This window comes from Rhinatrema bivittatum, chromosome 8 (genome assembly GCF_901001135.1).
Source record: "Rhinatrema bivittatum chromosome 8, aRhiBiv1.1, whole genome shotgun sequence".
NCBI lineage: Eukaryota > Metazoa > Chordata > Amphibia > Gymnophiona > Rhinatrematidae > Rhinatrema > Rhinatrema bivittatum.
The window spans coordinates 254,669,195-254,692,118 of record NC_042622.1 but is presented as its reverse complement, the minus strand read 5'-3'; positions in this window follow the sequence as shown (position 1 = coordinate 254,692,118).

Here is a 22,924-nt window from a genome sequence, read left to right as displayed (position 1 = left end):
TTAGTCTCCGCCTGCAGCCTCTCCTGCAGCCTGCCTTCCTCCAGTTCCACGGCAGGGCTGCTCCGCTGCCTGCCTTGTTCTTCGGGCCTTCCTCGTGGCTGGGAGAATGCCACCAACGATCCTGCCCTTCCTGGATTTCCCTAGGCGTGGGCTGCGCATCTCTTCTCCTCTTCAAGGGCCAGCCAGGTGTGGCCCCTGCTGGCTCCTCCCTGGGCGTTGTTCTCTTTAGTCCTACAAAAGGGCCCAGCGTTCATTCTAGCGTTGCCTTCGCGTGGAGTTAGTTGCTCCTGGTTGTCCTGTCTCGGCTCCAGGAGTCTTCTCTGTTCCAGTTCTTCTTCAAGGTCCTGTGTTCTTTATTTCCTGTCGGAGCTCCACATCCTGTCCTGATGTCTGTGTTCCAGTCCTGATGTCCTGATCCCCTGGTTCCTCATTGCCACCTTTCCTGGCGTGCCATGTTGTGGTACTATGCTTTCCTCATGTCCACAGATAAAGTCTCCAGAGAGTCTTCCTTGCCTGAAGCCAAGTCCCATCTTGGCCCTCCATCCTGACTCTCGTTCCAGCCCTTGGATGTTCTTGGGGCTGCTCTGCCCATGCCAAATACTCTGTTAGTACCTGTGTCGTTCTAGCGTGGTCCGTGACCAGCCACTGTTGGCTGTGTAGGGCGCATCCCGGTACAGGCTTCTACAGCTTCTGAGACATGTTCCTCTACTTCTCACCACATCTCGCCTAGAGGCTCTTCGAGTCCAGCGTGGTCCACGACCAGTCCCGTGGGTCTGCCCTGTGGTGGGCTGTGTAGGGCACACTGCGTCGCAACCTCAACCCAGTACTTGCTTGACTCTCCTGAATGCCTAGAGTCTTCTGAATACCTTGAACCTTTCTCCGAGTACCTCGTTCCTGAGTCTTCGTCTGAATCTCCATGTTTCGGTCTTCGCTGCTCTGGCATCCATCTGGCATCCATCTGGCCTGCCGCATCTTGCCGTTACCCAGCGGCAGGTCCGAAAGGGCTTGGAACGGTCGGAGGACTGTTCATAAGACCACCATTGCGTTGCTGGTCTTCCTTAGCGTCCAGGTCCAGAGAAGGGTCAGTCTCTTCAGTTATCTGTCTTCAGTCCAGCCTCGCTCCTGCTAGCCCATGCTCGGGCATGTTTCGCCTGCCGCAGCGCCTCTTCGGAGTTCCTCTGGGGTTGAGCCATGGTCCAAGGACACACAATCCCCTGGAAAACAGAACCGCTCTCCTAGCGCTTCCTATCAGATTCATAACATATTATCCTAAGGGCAATGCAGGGGAGAGGCTGGCACATACGTGTGTAATTTTGAATTTTCAAAAGCACCCATTTACGTTTAGCTGGAAAAAGTACTTGCACAAAAAGGAGGTTCAGATTTTCTCAGGAGCCAAATTTTCTTAGGCAGTTTTCAAAAGAAAGCTTTCCCTTTGAAAATTGGTGATAAGTACCCGTGGACTCTTTCCTTCTGCAAGGCTGTTTGAAAGTTGCTTTTTTGATCTCTTGCTGTGTGAAGGGCAAAACGGTTCTGGAATGTTGGAAATAATTATAATTATGTGACAGGGCCCTGGGTCTGTCCAGGGATGAAATAACTCTCCAAAGGAGGAATGGAAAATCACCCAATGGGAATATCTTGGAAATGTCTTAAAGCCAATTTTCCATCAATAAGCAAGCTGAATTAGCCATGCTATTTGAGAGATTTCATCCGGCGCTCTCACGGACCTTCTCCTTTCAAAAGACAGAGCTTTGATCTGCTGCACGACACTTCCCGAGTGTAGTGTGCCGCGTCATCGGTCTCCTCAGTCTTCATTTTCCGCGCTCACGCATGGATGTTTTTCTTGTTTTCTCTCCATCTTGTCTCCTCATCTTTTTTGTGATAGCAATACCCCTAACAGCACTTTTCAGTGCTAACCTACATTTCAAAGAATCTGGGGTTTAAGTATTGCCAGTGCGGACACATAATGTCCGTCACTTACAGCCATAACTACTGCTACCTCTGCCTCAGGCCAGATCACGACCAGGCATCGTGTCAGGACTGTAGCCACATCTCTCCATGGGCACACAGGCAGAGGGCAGCAAACATAGCTCGTCTCCGGGACAAAGAGGGAGCTTCTTCCCCTTTGGGGGAGCTATGTGTCCTCCCCAAGATGCTCAATACATTCTTCCCTGGGTCCTAAAAGTGCAACCCACGATGTCCTCAGGAGATCTTCATCGATGGAGCTTTGAACTTCACAGCCCCAGCTTCCAGAGGCTCTGAACCCTTTGGTGGGAACTATAAAAGAAAGGATGGTTACATGGTGTCTACAGACTTCTTTGTGTTTGTTTGCTGGGTAGCCTGGCTGGACTGGCTGCCAGGCAGTGCCCCCAGCACTTGTGCAGACCCTGCGAGGGCCTGGAGGCCCATGTCGAGGCCTGGAAAATTGAAGTGCAGCAGAGCCCCGTAGCGGAGATCCCTGGGGAGGAAGTGGATCGGGGAACGGTGCGGCGCTGGACTACCTCCTTGTGAGTGGCGTCATACGTGATCCGCAACATAAATGGTGGCAGAGTGGGATCTGCGGAGTTCGCTCACTGGAGAGGCTGAGGACTTCGAGACTCTGTGGATGCTCTCATACCAGTTTGAATAAGGTAAAGGTACAGCGGGTTGCATGCACGAGGATCCCAGCGGGGACATATGACGTTGAGTGGGGGGGCTGCGCAGCAGAAGAAGAAAACCTTTTTTAAAAAAAGGTTCCTATAAGAAGGGAGTACTTGGTAAGCGGCGAGGCACTCAGGTGTGGGTGCAAGGAGGAGGACCGCAAAAAGTTAAAGGGGGTTTTTGTATCGCACCACCGCTCTTGGGTCCCTTCTTGTTTTTTTATTCCCTCAGGAGAATGGCCTCGGAGGAGGTATTGAATTGGCTAGCGAGCCAACTGCAGATGCAGCAGCTAATCGTCAGATCATTGACCACCAGCAACAGCAGCAGCAACCCCTGCTACAGCTGCTGGAAAAACAGAAGAGGATTTCTCAGCCCTGGAGGGCGCAGCAAGGCCAGGGACAAGCAGGTACTGCACAAACTCCCACAGCCGCCACAGGACTTAATGCAGGAAACGCAGTCCCAGACATTCGGTTGGCAAAAATGGGTCAGGGTGATGACCCTGAGGCCTTCCTGGCGACTTTTGAGAGGGTGGCCAATGTGGCAGCCTGGCCCAGGGAACACTGGCCTGCAAGGCTTGCCCCGTACCTCGCAGGGGAGGCTTAGGCGGCCTATAGGGCTCTAGCCCCAGAGGAAGCCCTGGATTATGTATTGGTTAAAGCAGCAATCTTAGACAGATTGGGTGTAACACAGGACGCCTACAAGAGGCGATTCAGGGAGACAAGTTTAGTTCCTATTGACCTCTGACTGCTTGACTCTTCAATTACCCCCAGTTATAACATTTCCTCTACCTGGCGGTTAACCTCTATTTGCATGGCCTCAGGTAGGCGGTATGGTCTCTTCTGGACTACCTTTCCCTGCCCTCTGGGCCAGTGCCTTCGGCACTGGCCCAGAGGGCAAGTCAGTAGCCAGGATCATAGATATGATTGTGCTAGAACAATATATTGACTCCCTACCCCCAGACATGAGAAATTGGGTGGTAAGACAGGGGGCCAGCGGACTGGAGAGGGCAGGGCTCAACACCGAAAGGTATTTGGAGGCGAAGGCAGCTGTTGTGGCCTCGTCGCCTACACGAGGGGTGACGGGACCTAAGGAGAGTACCAAGTGCTGTGAAAGGGAAGCTCGGCCCAGGGATAAGCTCCCCAAGCACAAGGAAGGTCCGATATCCCCAACCTGATGGGGAAGGGGCACAAGGGCAAGTTAGGCAGAAAACCCCTTTCGAGTGCAATGGGTGTGGTGAGACAGGGCATTTCTGCCGAGACTGCCCGCACCAGACAGCAGCCTATATAGAGCAGCCAGCACAGGAGGCCATCAGGCAGATCCCTTCCCCCAACCCGTACCTTAGGAAAATGAAAGTAAATGGGCACTCATTCCAAGCCCTATTAGATACTGGCACTAATGAGTCCTTGATTGTCAGCCCAGGCAGCCCAGGCGGTGGGCTTGAACCCCAGGAGGATTAGGGCTGAGGGAGTCACAGTAAGGTGTGTGCACCTTCCCCTACTTCCCCTACTACCCATAACTAATCAAGCTTGATATTTCACTTGGTTGCAGCTCCATCACTGCTCTCTACATTAATGGTGGGGGTGGAAGGGAAATAGAACCAAAGAGCTAAGAGAAACAGATAAGTATGAGAAAAAAATGTGAAGCTTGCTGGGCAGACTGGTTGGGCCATTTGGTCTTCTTCTGCCGTCATTTCTATGTTTCTATGTTTCTATATGTTTCTATGCACGGGCATGCCGTGAACCATGCAGTGTATGAGGTGCAGGTACAATGGGGTACGCATTGTGATACAATAAAGGTGGCCCTGGTTAAGGGGTCACCGGTGCCCCTAATCTTAGGCTGTAATTGGCCACGCCTGGCAGGGATACTGCAGGCGAGACAAACCTTCACAACTACAAGGGCCCAGAAGCAGGCTGGTCAAAGCAAGGAGCAGACCTTAGGCGAGGGATTTCCCTTCGCGGAGAATGGGGTGGTGGAGGCCCCTGGAGAGAGCCGTAAGCCTAAGTCTCAAAGAAGGAAGGAGAAGCAGACAAAGGTAGACCCAGAAACTGTAGGAGCTTTCGATGCGGGACTGAAGGACATAGTGGGAACACTTCCAACACACTTCCTGGGTTTCTCGGGGGAGCAACAGAAGGACCCTGTTTTGAGGGTGGCATGGGAGAAGGCTAAAATTTCAGGGCGGGATGCCCATAATAAAGGAACAAAAGATTATCCCTACGTTGTGGTCCAGATGGGTCTGTTGTATAGGGTGGAGGAAGGGCTATCAGGGCAAGAACCCTGGATGCAGTTACTGGTGCCTACCAAGTTCCAAGAAGATATCCTGTCACTGGCCCATGCTCACCCTTTAGCCGGGCATCTAGGGATACATAATACATTAGCAAGGGTGAAGAGGTGTTTTTTTTGGCCAGGAATCTACCAGATGGTTAAGAATTTCTGCAGGTCCTGCCCAGACTGTCAGCTGGTATCCAAACAGGCACCTCCTAAAGCGCCCTTAGTACCGCTACCCCATGGTGCAAGACCCATTAGACAGGCTAGCGGCAGATATAGTAGGACCATTGGAGAGGAGTTGGTGGGGACATCAATACATAATGGTAGTCATAGACTACACCACTCATTTTCCATGGGTGATTCCTCTACGCTCCACTTCTGCCCGTGTAATAGCACAAGAACTGGTGAAAATATTTTGCCAGTTTGGATTTCCTAAAGAGGTCTTCACAGACTGGGGAATGAACTTTATGTCCCGGGAACTAGCTTGTCTATGGGATCAGTTTGGGATTAAACATTTGCACACTGCAGCATATCATCCCCAGACAGATGGTCTAGTAGAGAGATTTAATCAGACGTTGAAGGCTATGCTTCGCAGTTGTTTGAAAGAGGATTCAGGAGATTGGGATAAGCTCATCCCCTTGTTACGTTTTGCTGTGAGGGAAGAGCCTCAAGCATCTATTGGGTTTACCCCATTTGAGTTGTTGTTGGGAAGGCAGCCCAGGGGGTTGTTAGATGTGGTTCAGGAACACTGGAGTGGAGATGACGCTCATGCTCGGGACATAGTAACCTATGTTAAAGACCTGAGGCAGCGTGCAGAGGTAGCCTTAAGAGTGGCTAAGGAAAACTTACAAAAGGCGCAAGAGCGCCAAATGACATATTATGACAAGGGTGCTCGGGAAAGTGAATTTCAGGAGGGTGACCAGGTTCTGGTATTGGTACCCACTTCGCCCAGTTGTTTAGTGGCGAAATGGAAAGGCCCAGTGAAAGTGGTAAAGCATTTAGGACTCCTGAATTATGAGGTCAAAGTGGGCACTAGGCATAGTCAGGTATATCATATAAACCTTCTAAAGCCCTGGATTGAGAGGCAGACCATGATGGTGAATCCTCTGCTGGAGGAGGATGAGATTTGGGTCCACAAATGAAATAAATGAACCAAGAGGAAGGAGTGGTGATAGGAGAAGAGGTAACACAGGCACAAAGGTTACAGGTGGAGAAGTGGTAAAAGATGCTAAGGATGTGTTTTCCCCTTTGCCAGAGCAGAGGAGATTGGTCTCCCATAGCATTGTGACTCCCCTGGGAAAGGTAGTCCGGAAGAGACCATACCGCCTACCTGAGGCCATGCAAATAGAGGTTAACCGCCAGGTAGAGGAAATGTTATAACTGGGGGTAATTGAAGAGTCAAGCAGTAGGGATGTGAATCGTTTTTTGACGATTTAAAACAATCGTCAGATATATTTTAAATCGTCAAAAATCGTTAGAGCCGCGATACAATAAAAATTCCCCCGATTTATCGTTAAAAAATCGTAAATCGGGGGAGGAGGGAGGGCGGGAAAACCGGCACACCAAAACAACCCTAAAACCCACCCTGACCCTTTAAAACAAATCCCCACCCTCCCGAACCCCCCCAAAATGTTTTAAATTACCTGGGGTCCAGTGGGGGGTCCCGGCGCGATCTCCCGCGCTCTCCCGCTCTCGGGCCACGGCTGTGTTAATAGAAATGGCGCCGGTGGCCCTTTGCCCTTACCATATGACAGGGCAAAGGTAGCGCCGGCGCCATTTTGGTTCCTGACACCTGACGTCACGAGTGCAGGAGATCGCTCCCGGATCCCCGCTGGACCCCAGGGACTTTTGGCCAGCTTTGGGGGGCCTCCTGACCCCCACAAGACTTGCCAAAAGTCCAGCGGGGGTCCGGGAGCAACCTCCTGCACTCGCGCCATATTGCCAATATTCAAAATGGCGCCGGCGCTACCTTTGCCCTCACTATGTCACTATGTCACTATGTTAAAAAAAAAATGAACATGACGATCAGATTTCCCTCCCCCCCAGCCAAAATCGATCGTTAAGACGATCGATCACACAATTCACATCCTTAATCTTTAGAGCATGGTTTGCGAAACTGTACGGTATTACATCCAGGGAGTTCTGGCGGCGGTGTAAATTGCAAGGAGAGGGTAGTATGCATAAGATGGTGATCAGACCAGGGAATGGGAGTGTAGGTGGGGGCACCAGGGGAGATAGTATTGTTAATGAATATAAGGTCTAGGGTACGACCTGCTTTGTGTATGGGGTTAGATAGGATTTAATTGAAGCCCATTGCTTTGAAGGCTTCTAGAATGGTTTCACAGGAGGGTGAAAGTGGAATAGCATCCACATGGATATTGAAATCTCCCATAATAATGGCATGTATGTCAATATTTATATTTTGTGTGATAAATTCAATGATGGGTGAAGGATTTTTGTCAAATATGCCTGGGGGAATATAAACTAGACATACTTGGAGGTGTGGGGATTTAAAAAGCCCAATTTTGAATTTCGGGGCAGTTTGGACAGTATGTGATATTAATTTTAGTTTGTTTTTTTTGCAGCAAGCAGAATCCCTCCACCTTTTTTTTTGGGTCTCGGTAAGGAGTCAATATCATAGGTATGGTTGGGGAGTTGATTTAGCAGGACTGAATCAGTTTCTTTCAGCCACGACTCAGTAATAGTACATATATCTGGATTGTCATCTAGTAGAAAATCATGGAGTACGGTGGTTTTTTTTGTTATGGATTGCGCATTGAAAAGCATTACAGTGAGTCCTAGAAATTGTGAGTGGGGTGAGCATGATTGGGATGAGTTGTCTGGCCAAATGATTTGGTTTGGCTAATGTGTGTATAATGGGTTGATAATGGTGTCTAAGAATAGGGATAGGATTGCCATGCATATTATTATAGGAGTGTGGAAGATTGAGAGTGAAGTTGTACTAAGTGGTAGAATATGGTAGAAGCAAGGGAAGGGCAAGAAGGTAATAGTTTATAAAAGGGGAGGTTGAGAATAAGTGCAAAGGATGGAAGGAGTAAGAGTGAGGGAAAGAAAAGGAGAGACGCTAAGGGTGCAATGCTAAGGGGTGCGCCAATGGGCAGGCCCCTTAGTCGCGCACCTTCAGCGCGCGATGCCAGCAGACGTTGCTCACTTTTAAGAAGGTAAGCTGTCCCTTATTGATGCGGTCAGGTCCGATTCAGATGAGATCACTCAGGGGCGTTCTTACTCGGCAGGCAGGCAGGCGCACAAGATCTGATGGTGCTGTAAAGCCGCAGAGGGTAATGTGCTCGCTGGCAGGCCAATCACGGGCCAGGCACCCCGACCCCTATGGGTCTGCGCCGAACGCACAGGTGCGACAGCGGCAAGACTCGGGCTGCAAGGCTTGGGTGGTGGCGCAGCGAAAGGGAGCATGGGACAGTCGTCGCTCACTTTTAAGAAGGTAGGCTGTCCCTTGTTGATGTGGTCAGGTCCAATTCAGATGAGATCACTGCAGGGGTGGTCTTACTCGGCAGGTAGGCAGGCACACGAGATCCGACGGTGCTGTAAAGCCGCAGAGGGTAACGTGCTCGCTGGCAGGCTGATCACGGGCCAGGCACCCTGACCCCGATGGGTCTGTGCTGAATGCACGGGTGCAACAGCAGCAAGGCTCGGGTGGCGGCGCAGCAAAAGGGAGCGTGGGACGGTCGTCGCTCACTTTTAAGAAGGTAGGCTGTCCCTTATTGATGCAGTCAGGTCTGATTCAGATGAGATCACTGCAGGGGCGGTCTTACTCAGCAGGCAGGCAGGCGCACAAGATCCGACGATGCTGTAAAGCCACAGAGGGTAACGTGCTCGCTGGCAGGCCGATCACGGGCCAGGCATCCCAACCCCGATGGGTCTGTGCCGAATGCACGGGTGCGACAGCGGCAAGACTCGGGTGGCAAGGCTCAGGTGGCGGCACAGTGAAAGGGCAATCATGTGTTGTTTGAGGCTGAGTTCTGTGTCAGTTATTACACCCAGGTTTCGTACTTTTTCAGTTAGTTCTATTTTCTGATTATTTTTGAGCAGTATCGGGGTTTGAATAATCGTCAGATTTTTACGTTCTAAATGTAGGAATTCAGTTTTCTCGATGTTAATAAATAGCTCAATTTGGTTTAGTAGCTGTTTGATGATGTCTAGGTACATGTTTGCTAGATATAGCGTTTTTTCCAATGTGTCTTCAATGGGTAGTAGTAGTTGAATGTCATCTGCGTAAATGTAGTGTATGACACCCAGGCCTGCTAGGAGGTGGCATAGTGGCAGCAGGTAAATATTAAATAGTGTAGCTGATAGTGCTGATCCTTGTGGGACTCCTGTTTGTAGATTTATTTTCTCTGACAATACGTTATTAATACAGACTTGGTAAAATCTGTTACTTAAGTATGATTTGAACCAGGCTATAGTTTTTTTTATGTAGTCCTATTTCTTCTAATCTCTTTAAAAGTATGTTGTGATTTACTGTGTCAAACGCTGATGATAGGTCTAGCATCATCAGGATGTAATGACTGGAAGGGGACAATATGTAAATCTACAGCTCTAATATTAAATTTTCAAAAGGGAAACTTTGATAAAATGAGGAAAATGGTTAGAAAAAACATGAAAGGTGCAACTGCAAAGGTTAAAAGTGTACAACAGGCATGGACATTGTTTAAAAACATAATCTTAGAAGCGCAGTCCAGATGTATTCCATGCATTAAGAAAGGTGGAAAGAAGGCAAAACGATTACCAGTATGGTTAAAGGGAGAGGTGAAAGAGGCTTTTTTAGCCAAAAAAAAAAATCCTTCCAAAACTGGAAGGAGGAACCATCTGAAGAAAATAGGAAAAAGCATAAGCATTGTCAAGTTAAGTGTAAAACACTGATAAGGCAGACTAAGAGAGAATTTGAAATTAAGTTGGCCGTAGAGGCAAAAACTCCTAATAAAAACTTTAAAAAATATATCCAAAACAAGAAACCTGTGAGGGAGTCGGTTGGACCATTAGATGATCGAGGGGTTAAAGGGGCTCTTAGGGGAAGATAAGGCCATTGCAAAAAAACTAAATGAATTCTTTTTTTTTTAATTATAATTTTATTGAATTTCCAATAATTTTCAAACAAAATCTAAATATAGTATTCCAGATCATATTCTTCACATAATTATTCCATGAACATACATAAAATTCTACATGATCATGCATAATAATTGGGGGGGATAAGCAAAAAACATATAATATCATACCATGGTATACACTGTGGGGTGATAACATATAAATATAGAAACATAGAAACATAGAAATGACGGCAGAAGAAAACCAAACGGCCCATCCAGTCTGCCCAGCAAGTTTTGCACTTTTTTTTTCTCATACTTATCTGTTACTCTTGGCTCTTAGTAACCTTTTGGTTCTATTTCCCTTCCACCCCCACCGTTAATGTAGAGAGCAGTGTTGGAGCTGCATCTAAGTGAAATACCTACCTTAATTAGTTAGGGGTGGTAACCACCACAATAAGCAAGCTACACCCATGCTTATTTGTTTACCCAGACTATGTAATTCAGTCCTTGTTGGTTGTCTGTATATAGATCCACTTTTCTTCATTCCCCCTGCCATTGAAGCAGAAAGCTATCCTGGATATGCGTGAAGTATCAGTCTTTCTCCCCTGCCGTTGAAGCAGACAGCTATGCTGGTTATGTGAGAAGTATCAGTATTTCTCCCCTGCCATTGAAGCAGAGAGCTATGCTGGATATGTGAGAAGTATCAGTTTTTCTCCCCTGCCATTGAAGCAGAGAGCTATGCTGGATATGCATTGAAAGTGAAGTATCAGGCTTATTTGGTTTGGGGTACTAACTGCCGTAAAAAGCAAGCTACTCCCCGCTTTTTGGTGAATGCAAATCTTTTTTCCACATTCATTCACATCCTCTAGACTTTATGGATCCACAGTGTTTATCCCACGCCCCTTTGAAGTCTTTCACATTTCTGGTCTTCACCACTTCCTCCGGAAGGACATTCCAGGCATCCACCACCCTCTCCGTGAAGAAATACTTCCTGACGTTGGTTCTGAGTCTTCCTCCCTGGAGCTTCAAATCGTGACCCCTGGTTCTGCTGATTTTTTTCCGATGGAAAAGGTTTGTTGTTGTCTTTGGATCATTAAAACCTTTCAAGTATCTGAAAGTCTGTATCATATCACCTCTGCTCCTCCTTTCCTCCAGGGTGTACATATTTAGATTCTTCAATCTCTCCTCATAAGTCATTCGATGAAGACCTTCCACCTTTTTGGTCGCTCTTCTCTGGACCGCCTCCATCTTGTCTCTGTCTCTTCGGAGATACGGTCTCCAGAACTGAACACAATATTCCAGGTGAGGCCTCACCAAGGACCTGTACAAGGGGATATTCACTTCCCTTTTCTTACTCGATATTCCTCTCTCTATGCAGCCCAGCATTCTTCTGGCTTTAGCTATCGCCTTGTCACATTGTTTCGCCAACTTCAGATCATTAGACACTATCACCCCAAGTCTCTCTCCTGCTCCATGCACATCAGCCCTTCTCCCCCCATCGAATACAGTTCATTCGGATTTCCACTCCCCATATGCATGACTCTGCACTTCTTGGCATTGAATCTCAGCTGCCATATCTTCGACCACTCTTCCAGCTTCCTTAAATCCCGTCTCATTCTCTCCACTCCTTCCGGCGTGTCTACTCTGTTGCAGATCTTAGTGTCATCCGCAAAAAGACAAACCTTACCTTCTATCCCGTCCGCAATGTCACTCACAAAGATATTGAACAGGACTGGTCCCAACACCGATCCTTGCGGTACACCGCTTAAAACCACTCTCTCTTCAGAGAGAGTTCCATTTACCATCACACATTGTCTTCTGTCCATCAACCAGTTTGCAATCCAGGCCACCACCTCGGCACTCACTCCTAAGCTTCTCATTTTATTCACCAGTCTCCTGTGCGGGACCGTATCAAAAGCTTTGCTGAAATCCAAGTAGATGACATCGAGAGCTCTTCCTTGATCCAATTCCTTGGTTACCCAGTCAAAAACGTCAATCAGATTTGTCTGACAGGATCGTCCCCTGGTGAATCCATGCTGCCTCTGGTCCATCAATTCTCCTGACTGTGATAGTTCACTATTCTCTCTTTCAACAGTGACTCCATTACTTTTCCCACCACCGAAGTGAGGCTAACCGGTCTGTAGTTACCAGCCTCTTCTCTGTTCCCACTCTTGTGAAGCGGGACCACCACCGCTCTTCTCCAATCACTTGGCACCACTCCCATTTCTAGGGATCTATTGAACAGGTCAGTTACTTTTTTGATTGTCTATATTACCTTCTACTTGATTCTTATCAGACAAAAATGTTTCTAGATGGATAGGATCAGAGAAACTAATTTTTTTCCCCTCATAGGTAACCAAACATAAACAAGGATATTTCAGAAAGAAATTTGCCCCAAGGGCTATTAATTTACCTTTTAGGGAAAGGAAATGCCTCCTTCTAGCCTGAGTGGGCCTGTATTCTCTGACCACAAAATGCTATGTATTTATTCCTGAAAAAAGCTTTAAAAATCATATCTTTATCCATTTCTCGCACAAAAGTTACAAAAAGTGTTGATCTTTTATGAATAATATCAACTGATTCCTCTAAAAATGTTGACACACCTAAAGTCACAGAATCTGTCAATTCACCATTTTGAATCTTAACTGTATTCCCTTTTTTATTAGATAGATAAAAGATCTTTGATATCTCTGGCATAGTCTCATCTTTATATAATAATATTTCTTTTAAATATTTTTTAAACATCTCTAGAGGTGAGAGTAGCCTAGTCCTTTGGAAATTTACCAATTGGAGATTTTTAGTTTTAAATAGATTTTCTACATTTTCTATTTTCTTATGGATAGCCAAGTTTTCCCTAATGTGAATTGTTTCAGAATCCTGTAACAATTGAACTTTACCTGATAAAGTACACAAAGAATTTTCCAAACTATTGATCTTTTTAGCTTGTTCTTCTATCATTACTTTATTAGAATTGACTATGGAAGATAAAGATGCATTAAATTGTGAAACGTTTACATCTAATATTGAAATCATCCTCCATAGATCTTCCAAAGTCTCACTATTAGGGCTTTCCACAGGCTGATAATTAAGCCTCTGCATTTCCCTATGGGTATCGACCATACCCGATGTTGATACCTGGTCAGTAGTTAAAAAAACCACCCTGAGATGGGTCCTTGGGTTCCTCCAATTCCCCTCTCTCCCCAGTTTCTAAAACCAGTTCTCTATCTACATCAAGTAGGGGAGTCGCTGAAGGTTGAGGAGGTAACAACTGTCCTGCTCCAGGACTCAGGGAGACTGAAAGTAATGCTCCCTCACTGTCCTCACTACATGCTTCAATCTGTCTAATGACATGATTGTCCATAGGGCCTCTAGCTGCTATTGGTGAATATGACATTATCTTAGCTTTTCTCTTCCTTCCCATGTTGGGGAGGAAGAGACAATACTTAGATACCACGTACAATAGCACTAACCCAGCATATAGCCAAATTCTATTATCCGTAATATATCGGGCTTAGTAGTGTGTCTGTCAGTGCTCGCACATGTTCTCCAGCCCGCTGATAGATGGCGCTATAATATATCAGGCTTGGGGCACAGGTGGCTCCCTGGACACCTTGGAGGCTCAAACACGCAGCTACACCAGGAACAAGAGGTACTCCGGGGGGAATTCTGCAGGCTGAAAATAGCTGAGGAGACCCTGGCAAGCTGCGAACGGAGCGCGTCCCGCGGCACACGCTCTGTTCATGACAAAGATGAAGGCCTGGCGCATCGTTTGCGGAGAAAAGGGAAGGCCCCCGTGTGCCGCGATTGGCGTGCCTGGGCCTTCATCTTCGCTGCGAATGGAGCGTGTGCCGCAGGACGCGCTCCGTTCACAGCATGCCAGGGTCTCCGCTGCTATTTTATGCTCAAGGCGAAAATGGAAGGCCCCCGTGTTCCGCGATCGGCGCGCCGGGCCTTCATCTTCGCTGCAAATGGTACAGGTCCCACAGCATGCCGGTGACAGAGAATGTATGTTGGGGAGGGGAGGGTGGGAGAGAGCAAGAGGGTATGAGAGAGAGCATGGGGGGGGGATGCCGGTGAGAGAGAATGTGTGTGTGAGAGAGGGGGGGTGACAGCATTGTTGGTAAGAGGGGGATGGGGATGATGTGACAGAGAGCATGGGAGGTAACAGAGGGTGGGTGGGGGATGCTTGAGTGTAGGTTTCAAAGAGAGGGAGGCTATATGAGGGGAGGGGGATGCCGGTGAAAGAGAATGTGTGTACGAGAGAGGAGAGGGGTTGTGGGGGAGTGTGAGAGACAGCTTGGTTGGTAAGAGGGGGAGTGCGGGGGATGCTTGACTGTGGGTTTCAGAGAGGGAGCCTATATGAGGGGATGTGTGTGTGTGTGTGTGTGTGCGAGAGAGTGAGGGAGCCTGTTTGAGGGTGTGTGTATGTGGAAGGAACACTCTTACAGTGAATTTCTAGGGAAATTCTGCTCAAAATATTTAAAATTCTGCAATTTTAAGTAATAACTTTTTTCTTTAATAATTTAAACTGTAATTACTTAAAGACTGTCATGTAAATTGTGTTATTTTGACCAACATAAAGTTTGCAGAATTTTCTGTTTTTCCCCACAGAATTTTCAGTTGGAGAGCATGGGGGGGGGGGGGGGGGGGGATGCCGGTGAGAGAGAATGTGTGTGTGAGAGAGGGGGGGTGACAGAGAGCATGGTTGGTGAGGGGGGTGGGGAGGGTGTGAGAGAGAGCATGGGAGGTAAGAGAGGGTGGGTGGGGGATGCTTGAGTGTTGGTTTCAGAGAGAGGGAGCCTATATGAGGGGAGGGGGATGCCGGTGAGAGAGAATGTGTGTGTGAGAGAGGAGAGGGGTGTGGGGGAATGCGAGAGACAGCTTGGTTGGTAAGAGGGGAAGTGCGCGGGATGCTTGAGTGTGGGTTTCAGAGAGGGAGCCTATATGAGGGGATGTGTGTGTGTGTGCCAGAGTGAGGGAGCCTGTATGAGGGTGTGTGTATGTGGAAGGGACACTCTTACAGTGAATTTCTAGGGAAATGCTGCTCAAAACAAGTGCAGATGTGCCAATATAAAGGCTCGCCGTCTGGGCGTAGAACGGGTACAGTTGTTAGTAAACATATAACAATCTCACAAATATTAACACGATACATGGCAAAGCTGCGCGCCTGGCTTAGGCAGCACGTCCGGCTTAAGCAGCGCACCAGTGGCAGCTGCACGCCGCACTGCCGCAGATTTTATAGCGGCAGTTGCCCACCGATGACGTCACTCAGCTCCACCCACTCAACGGGCTAACCAACTCTAGCTGGTGGTTCAGCGATATAGTCCTGCACAGCAAAATATTCCCCAAGAGGTAGGTGGTTCAATGCTGGTGGCCTGGACTCTCCTCACTCCTCCAGAGTCCCCCCACTTTTTCGCCGCACTGCCATGGATTTTATAGCGGCAGTCGGCTACAAATGACCTCACTCGGCTCCGCCCACTCAGCGGGCTAACCAGCTCCAGCTGGTGGTTCAGCGAAACAGTCCTGCACAGCAAAAAATTCCCCAAGGGGTAGATGGTTTGATGCTGGGTGGTCCGGACTCTCCTCACTCCTCCAGAGTCCCCCAAAACTAAATGAATTCTTTGCTTCTCTGTTTACTAATAAGGATGTTGGGGAGATACTGGTTCTGGAGATGGTTTTCAAGGGTGATGAGTCAGATGAACTGAACCAAATCACTGTGAACCTGGAAGATGTAGTAGGCTAGATTGACAAACTAAAGAGTATCAAATCACCTGGACTGGATGGTATGCATCCCAGGATTCTGAAGGAACTAAAAAATAAAATGATAGATCCTTTAGTTAAAATTTGTAACCTATCATTAAAATCATCCATTGTACCTGAAGACTAGATGGCCAATGTAACCCAATATTTAAAAAGGGCTCCAGGAGCAATCCAGGTAACTATAGACCAGTGAGCCTGACTTCTGTGCTGGGAAAAATAGTAGAAACTATTCTAAAGATCAAAATCATAGAGCATATAGAAAGACATGGTTTTTAAAGGAACATAGTCAGCATGGATTTCCCCAAGGGAAGTCTTGCCTCACAAATCTGGCTCATTTTTTTGAAGGGGTTAATAAACATGTGGATAAAGGTGAACCGGTAGATGTAGTGTATTTGGATTTTCAGAAGGCATTTGACAAAGTCCCTCATGAGATGCTTCTAAGAAAACTAAAAGTCATGGGATAGGAGGCGATGTTCTTTCATGAACTACAAACTGGTTAAAAGGTAGGAAACAGAGAATTGGATTAAATGATCAATTTTCTCAGTGGAAAAGGGTAAACAGTGGAGTGCCTCAGGGATCTGTACTTAGACTGGTGCTTTTCAATATATTTATAAATAATCTGGAAAGGAATACGACGAGTGAGGTAATCAAATTTGCAGATGATACAAAATTATTCAGACAGAGTAGTTAAATCACAAGCGGATTGTGATAAATTGCAGGAGGAACTTGCGAGACTTGAAGATTGGGCATCCAAATGGCAGATGAAATTTTAATGTGGACAAGTGCAAGGTCATGCATATAGGGAAAAATAACCTATGCTGTAGTTACACAAGCAGGCTAACAGTGCGTCGGAGCGCACTGTTAGCCTGCTCTTGGGCGCACATTTTCCCTTACCCCTTATTCAGTAAGGAGAGGAAAACGCGCGTCCAACCCGCGGCACCTAATAGCTCCCTCAACATGCAAATGCATGTTGATGGCCCTATTAGGTATGCGCACGGGATACAGAAAGCAAAATGTGCAGCCAAGCCGCACATTTTACTTTCAGAAATTAGCGCCGACCTTTTGGTCGGCGCTAATTTCTTCCGGCGCCAGGAAAGTGCACAGAAAAGCAGTAAAAACTGCTTTTCTGTGCACCCTCTGACTTAATATCATAGCGATATTAAGTCGGAGGTCCCGAAAAGTAAAAAAAAATAAATAAATTTGAATTTGGCCCGGGGCTGTCAGACCGAAAACCGGACGCTCAATTTTGCCGGCGTCCGGTTTCCGAGCCCGTGGCTGTCAGCGGGCTCGAGAACCGACGCCGGCAAAATTGAGCGTCGGCTATCAAACCCGCTGACAGCCGCCGCTCCTGTCAAAAAGGAGGCGCTAGGGACGCGCTAGTGTCTCTAGCGCCTCCTTTTTCCCATTTTTACCGCATCACCTAATTTAAATACAGAATCGCGTGCACCGCTCTCCCGCAGACTTTACTGAATGTTCCATAGGAACTACCACCCAGGAAAAAGATCTGGGCATCATAATGGATAATACGTTGAAATCGTTGGCTCAGTGTGCTGCGGCAGTCAAAAAAGCAAATAGAATATTAGGAATTATTAGGAAAGGAATGGTGAATAAAATGGAAAATGTTATAATGCCGCTATATCGCTCCAAGGTGAGGCTGCACCTTGAGTACTGTGTACAATTCTGATTGCCGCATCTCAAAAAAGATATGGTTGCACTGGAGAAGGTACAGAGAAGGGCTACCAAAATGATAAAGGGGATGGAACAGCTCCCCTATGAGGAAAGGCTAAAGAAGTTAGGGCTGTTCAGCTTGGAGAAGAGACGGCCGAGGAGGGATATGATAGAGGTCTTTAAAATCATGAGAGGGCTAGAACTGGCAAATGTGAATCGGTTATTTACTCTTTCGGATAATAGAAGGATTTGGGGGCACTCCATGAAGTTATCAAGTAGCACATTTAAAGATAATCGGAGAAAATTATTTTTCATTCAACACAAAATTAAGCTCTGGAATTTGTTGCCAGAGGATGTAGTTTCTGCAGTTAGTGTAGCTGGGTTTAAAAAAGGTTTGGATAAGTTCATGGAGAAGTCCATTAACTGCTATTAATCAAGTTGTCTTAGAGAATAGTCACTGCTATTACTGGCATTAATAACATGGGATCTACTTAGTGTTTGGTTACTTGTCAGGTGTTAGGAAGTGCTAGGAGAGTGGTTCCACTTTCCTGGGGATTGTCTGTTCTTGGACCACGGCTTGACCCCAGAGGAACTCCAAAGAGGTGCCGAGGCAGGTGAGACATGCCCGAGCATGGGCTGGACAGGAGCAAGGCTGGACTGAAGACAAGGTTGACTGAAGACACTGACCCTCCACCGGACCTGCATGCTCCAGGAAGACCAACAACGTAATGGTGGTCTTTGAACGGTCCTCCGACCATTCCAAGCCCTTTCGGACCTGCCGCTGGGTAACAGCAAGAAGCGGCAGACCGGATGGAGGTCAGGGGCAAACAAAGGACTTGGAACATGGAAGGCTCAGATGAAGACTCAGGTTAAGACACTTGGACAAAGACTCAGGTAAAGACACTTGGAGATTTTACCATCGATATCACAAGACATACCACTATCAGCAAAAACTGTTAAAGAATTTTCAGCCATTCAGGCCTCAGTCATACCAACAGTTTCAGCAATCTTGTTCACAGTCCCAAACTGCTCAACCTAGGGAACGCCAGAGGGACCACAAGCAATAAAAGCCCTCGCAGCCAACAATCCAAAAACCCCCTGAATCTTTTCGAGGCTAGCCCAACCACAGCCTCACGTGCCAGTGGGAGGCAGGACACACTTTTTTTCCTTGGAGTAGAGCCGAATTACCTCAGATCAGTGGGTCCTGAAGATCATCTGCAAAGGTTATCATCTGAATTTCACCACCAAGCCTTCCTTTCCCCGTCATACTGGCCAGTTGAAGGATGTTTCTCAGCAACCGCTTCTGAAGGAAGAGATCCAAACCTTGCTCCGACAGCAGGCCATCCAACCGGTAACCAAATACCGAATCAATACCAGTTACTACTCCCAGTACGTCCTTATTCTGAAATGGTCCGGGGTCTCCAACCTACTCTAGACCTATGATCCCTCAACAAACACTTTTGGAAGAAGAAATTCAAGATGACATCCCTCAAGTTGGTCCTTCCATTCATTCAGAGGAATGATTGGAAGTGTTCTTTGGATCTCAAGATGCCTACACCCATATCCCAATATACCCTTCCTGCTGGAGGTTCCTGTGCTTCCAGGTGGCTTCAAAGCACTACCAATACAAAGTTCTACCCTTTGGCCTTTTCTTGGCTCCCAGAGTTTTCACCAAATGGTTGGCTGTGGCAGTGGCTCATCTACGACACTAGGGAATCCAAGTGTTTCCCTATCTTGATAACTGGTTGATAGTCTCCCCCAACCAGTTATCCCTATGAGAGCATCTGGAAACAACAATCACTTGTCTGGAGTCTCTAGGATTCCTCAACAACTATGAGAAGTCTGTACTCAAACCAACCCAGATACGGCCTTCCTTCTGCAGGAGAGGATTGAGAGGATTCATCATCTGTGTACAGAATTACTCCATAGATCAGTTGTCACAGTGCGCTGAGTTCTTGTAGTCCTGGGACACATGGCAGCAGCCATCCATGTAGTATCTCACACTCGCCTTCATATGTGGTGCCTTCAGTGGGGCTTGAAGTCTCAATGGGCCCAGTACTGCCAATCAATGTCAAAAAAAGTAACCTTGTTGGACTCCATGTGAAGAGACGTTCATTGGTGATTGGAACTGGGAGTCCTAACCTCTCTGTGAGCCCCCCTACAGTTTTGTCCTCACCACAGATGCATCCACGCAGGACTGGGGGGCTCATCTGCTTCACTACAAGACTCAAGGCCTATGGTCGCTGGAGGAACAGTCCTACCAAATCAAACTGAATTTTCAGAAGGCGTTTGACAAATTCCCTCATGAGAGGCTTCTACGAAAACTAAAAAGTCATGGGATAGGAGGCGATGTCCTTTCGTGGATTACAAACTGATTAAAAGACAGGAAAAAGAGAGTAGGATTAAATGGTCAATTTTCTCAGTGGAAAAGGATAAACAGTGGAGTGCCTCTGGGATCTGTACTTGGACCGGTGCTTTTCAATATATATATATAAATGATCTGGAAAGGAATACGACGAGTGAGGTTATCAAATTTGCGGATGATACAAAATTATTCAGAGTAGTTAAATCACAAGCAGACTGTGATACATTACAGGAGGACCTTGCAAGACTGGAAGATTGGGCATCCAAATGGCAGATGAAATTTAATGTGGACAAGTGCAAGGTGTTGCATATAGGGAAAAATAACCCTTGCTGTAGTTACACAATGTTAGGTTCCATATTAGGAGCTACCACCCAGGAAAAAGATCTAGGCATCATAGTGGATAATACTTTAAAATCGTCTGCTCAGTGTGCTACAGCAGTCAAAAAAGCAAATAGAATGTTAGGAATTATTAGGAAGGGAATGGTTAATAGAACGGAAAATGTCATAATGCCTCTGTATCGTTCCATGGTGAGACCGCACCTTGAATACTGTGTACAATTCTGGTCGCCGCATCTCAAAAAAGATATAGTTGCGATGGAGAAGATACAGAGTAGGGCAACCAAAATGATAAAGGGGATGGAACAGCTCCCCTATGAGGAAAGGCTGAAGAGGTTAGGGCTGTTCAGCTTGGAGAAGAGACGGCTGAGGGGGGATATGATAGAGGTCTTTAAGATCATGAGAGGTCTTGAACGAGTAGATGTGACTCGGTTATTTACATTTTCGAATAATAGAAGGACTAGGGGGCATTCCATGAAGTTAGCAAGTAACACATTTAAGACTAATCGGAGAAAATTCTTTTTCACTCAACGCACAATAAAGCTCTGGAATTTGTTGCCAGAGGAGGTGGTTAATGCAGTTAGTGTAGCTGGGTTAAAAAAAGGTTTGGATAAGTTCTTGGAGGAGAAGTCCATTAATGGCTATTAATCAATTATACTTAGGGAATAGCCACTGCTATTAATTGCATCAGTAGCATGGGTTCTTCTTAGTGTTTGGGTATTTGCCAGGTTCTTGTGGCCTGGTTTTGGCCTCTGTTGGAAACAGGATGCTGGGCTTGATGGACCCTTGGTCTGACCCAGCATGGTAATTTCTTATGTTCTTATGTTCTTATGGAACTCAGCCATGAGATACGCTCTGATGGCCTTTGCTCATCTACTGTGGGGCCACGCTCTTATTATTCAAATGGACAATCAGGTGGCCATATTCTACATGAATAAGCAGGGAGGTTCGGCTCTTGGCTCCTTTGCAGGGAGGCAGTATGGATCTGGGAGTGGGCCATCAAACTCAATGAGCCTAAGGGCCAAGTATTTACCCGGAATAGTGAACATGTTGGAGGATCAACTAAGCAGATTTTTTCATCCTCACGAATGGTCTCTCAACAGAATAGACTTAGTTTTTGGGTACTTGCCAGGTTCTTATGGCCTGGATTGGCCACTGTTGGAAACGGGGTGCTGGGCTTGATGGACCCTTGGTCTGGCCCAGTATGGCATTTTCTTATGTTCTTATGTTCTAGTCTGTGGCGAAAAGGATCTTCCTACAATGGGGTTCACCTTGGTTGGATCTTTTCACCACCAAATGAAATTGGAAAGTATCACAGTTCTGTTCAGTCCATCCCAACTGACTCAGGACGACACAGGATGCCTTTCTCATGTTTTGGTGGATGGGCCTCCTATATGCTTTCCCCCTGATTCCTCTCATCTCAAGAACAATTCAGAAAATGATCCAGGATAGCACTTGTATGATACTCATAGCATCGGCGTGGCCAAGGCAACCCTGGTTTGCGAATCTGGTGCAGTATTCCGAGAACCGTTCAATATACTTCAGTCAAGACCCAGATCTCCTGACTCAAGAAGAGGACTCCCTTCTTCACCCTCTCTACTCTTCCCTGCATCTGAAGGCCTGGATGTTGAATGTGAGATCTTGCAGGGCTTAACTCTCACAGTGGATATTCAATGAATTATTATAGCAGCGAGGAAACCGTCAACAGACAAAACTATTCCTTCAAGTGGAGACGGTATGCCAAATGGTGTCAAAATCACCGAATTAGCCTCTTTTCCTCGTCACCCAGGGAGATTATTTATTACTTGCTCCATCTCTCAGAATCTGGTCTGGCGACATCATCCTTAAGGGTTCATTTAAGTACTATAGCTGCTTACCATAAAAGAGACAAAGATTTCTTGGTGGCTTTCCATCCCATGGTATCTCGTTTCATGAGAGTCCTTTTTCACATTCATCCTACTGTCAGAAAACCTCCAATGCCCTGGGATTTAAACGTGGTCTTGTCTGCTCTAATGAAGGATCCCTTCAAACAACTGCAATCCGTAGCTTTGAAGTTCCTTTCTTGGAAAGTGATTCTTCTTGTGGTGATCACCTCGGCTGAAAGAGTGTTACAATCCTGTCCGCAGACCCCATCCCGCGGACAGGCTCTCCACCTACTGCCAGTTCTTGGCCCCTCGGCCTGACCTTGCTGCCTTTCCTTGTGGCCCAGGCCGCCTCCTATCTTCGCAGCCTTATTGTTGTGGAGCGCTAGGAGAGCGATCCCACTCCTGGGTGATGTGTGTCCTTGGGCCATGGCTCGACCCCAGAGGGCTCTGAAGAGGTGCCGCGGGAGGCGTGGCATGCCCGAGCATGGGCTGGATGGGAGCAGAGCTGGAGTGACAGGGAAGACAGGCCCTCCTCCGGACCTGCACGCTTCAGAAGACCCAACAACGCAATGTTGGTCTTGTGAACAGTCCTCCGACCGTTCCTAGCCCTTTCGGACCTGCCGCAGGGTACGGCACGAAGCGGCAGGCCGGATGGAGGCCAGGGCAGCGAAGACTGGAACATGGATTCAGACGAGACTCAGGAACGACGTAGACTCAGGCATAGACGTGGACTCAGGAACGAGGTGCAGGATGCATAGACGTGGACTCAGGCATAGACGTGGACTCAGGACGAGGTACTGGATGCACAGAGGTGGAGTCAGGAACGAGGGCTGAAGGAAGACATGGGCACTGTCCCTTAGGGCGCCCTACTCAGGGCGCCCTACTCAGACCACCCGCGGGACTGAGTCGCGGACCACCCTGCCTCATGCGCGCCCTACTCAGCCCTGGAAGGCTGGTCGCGG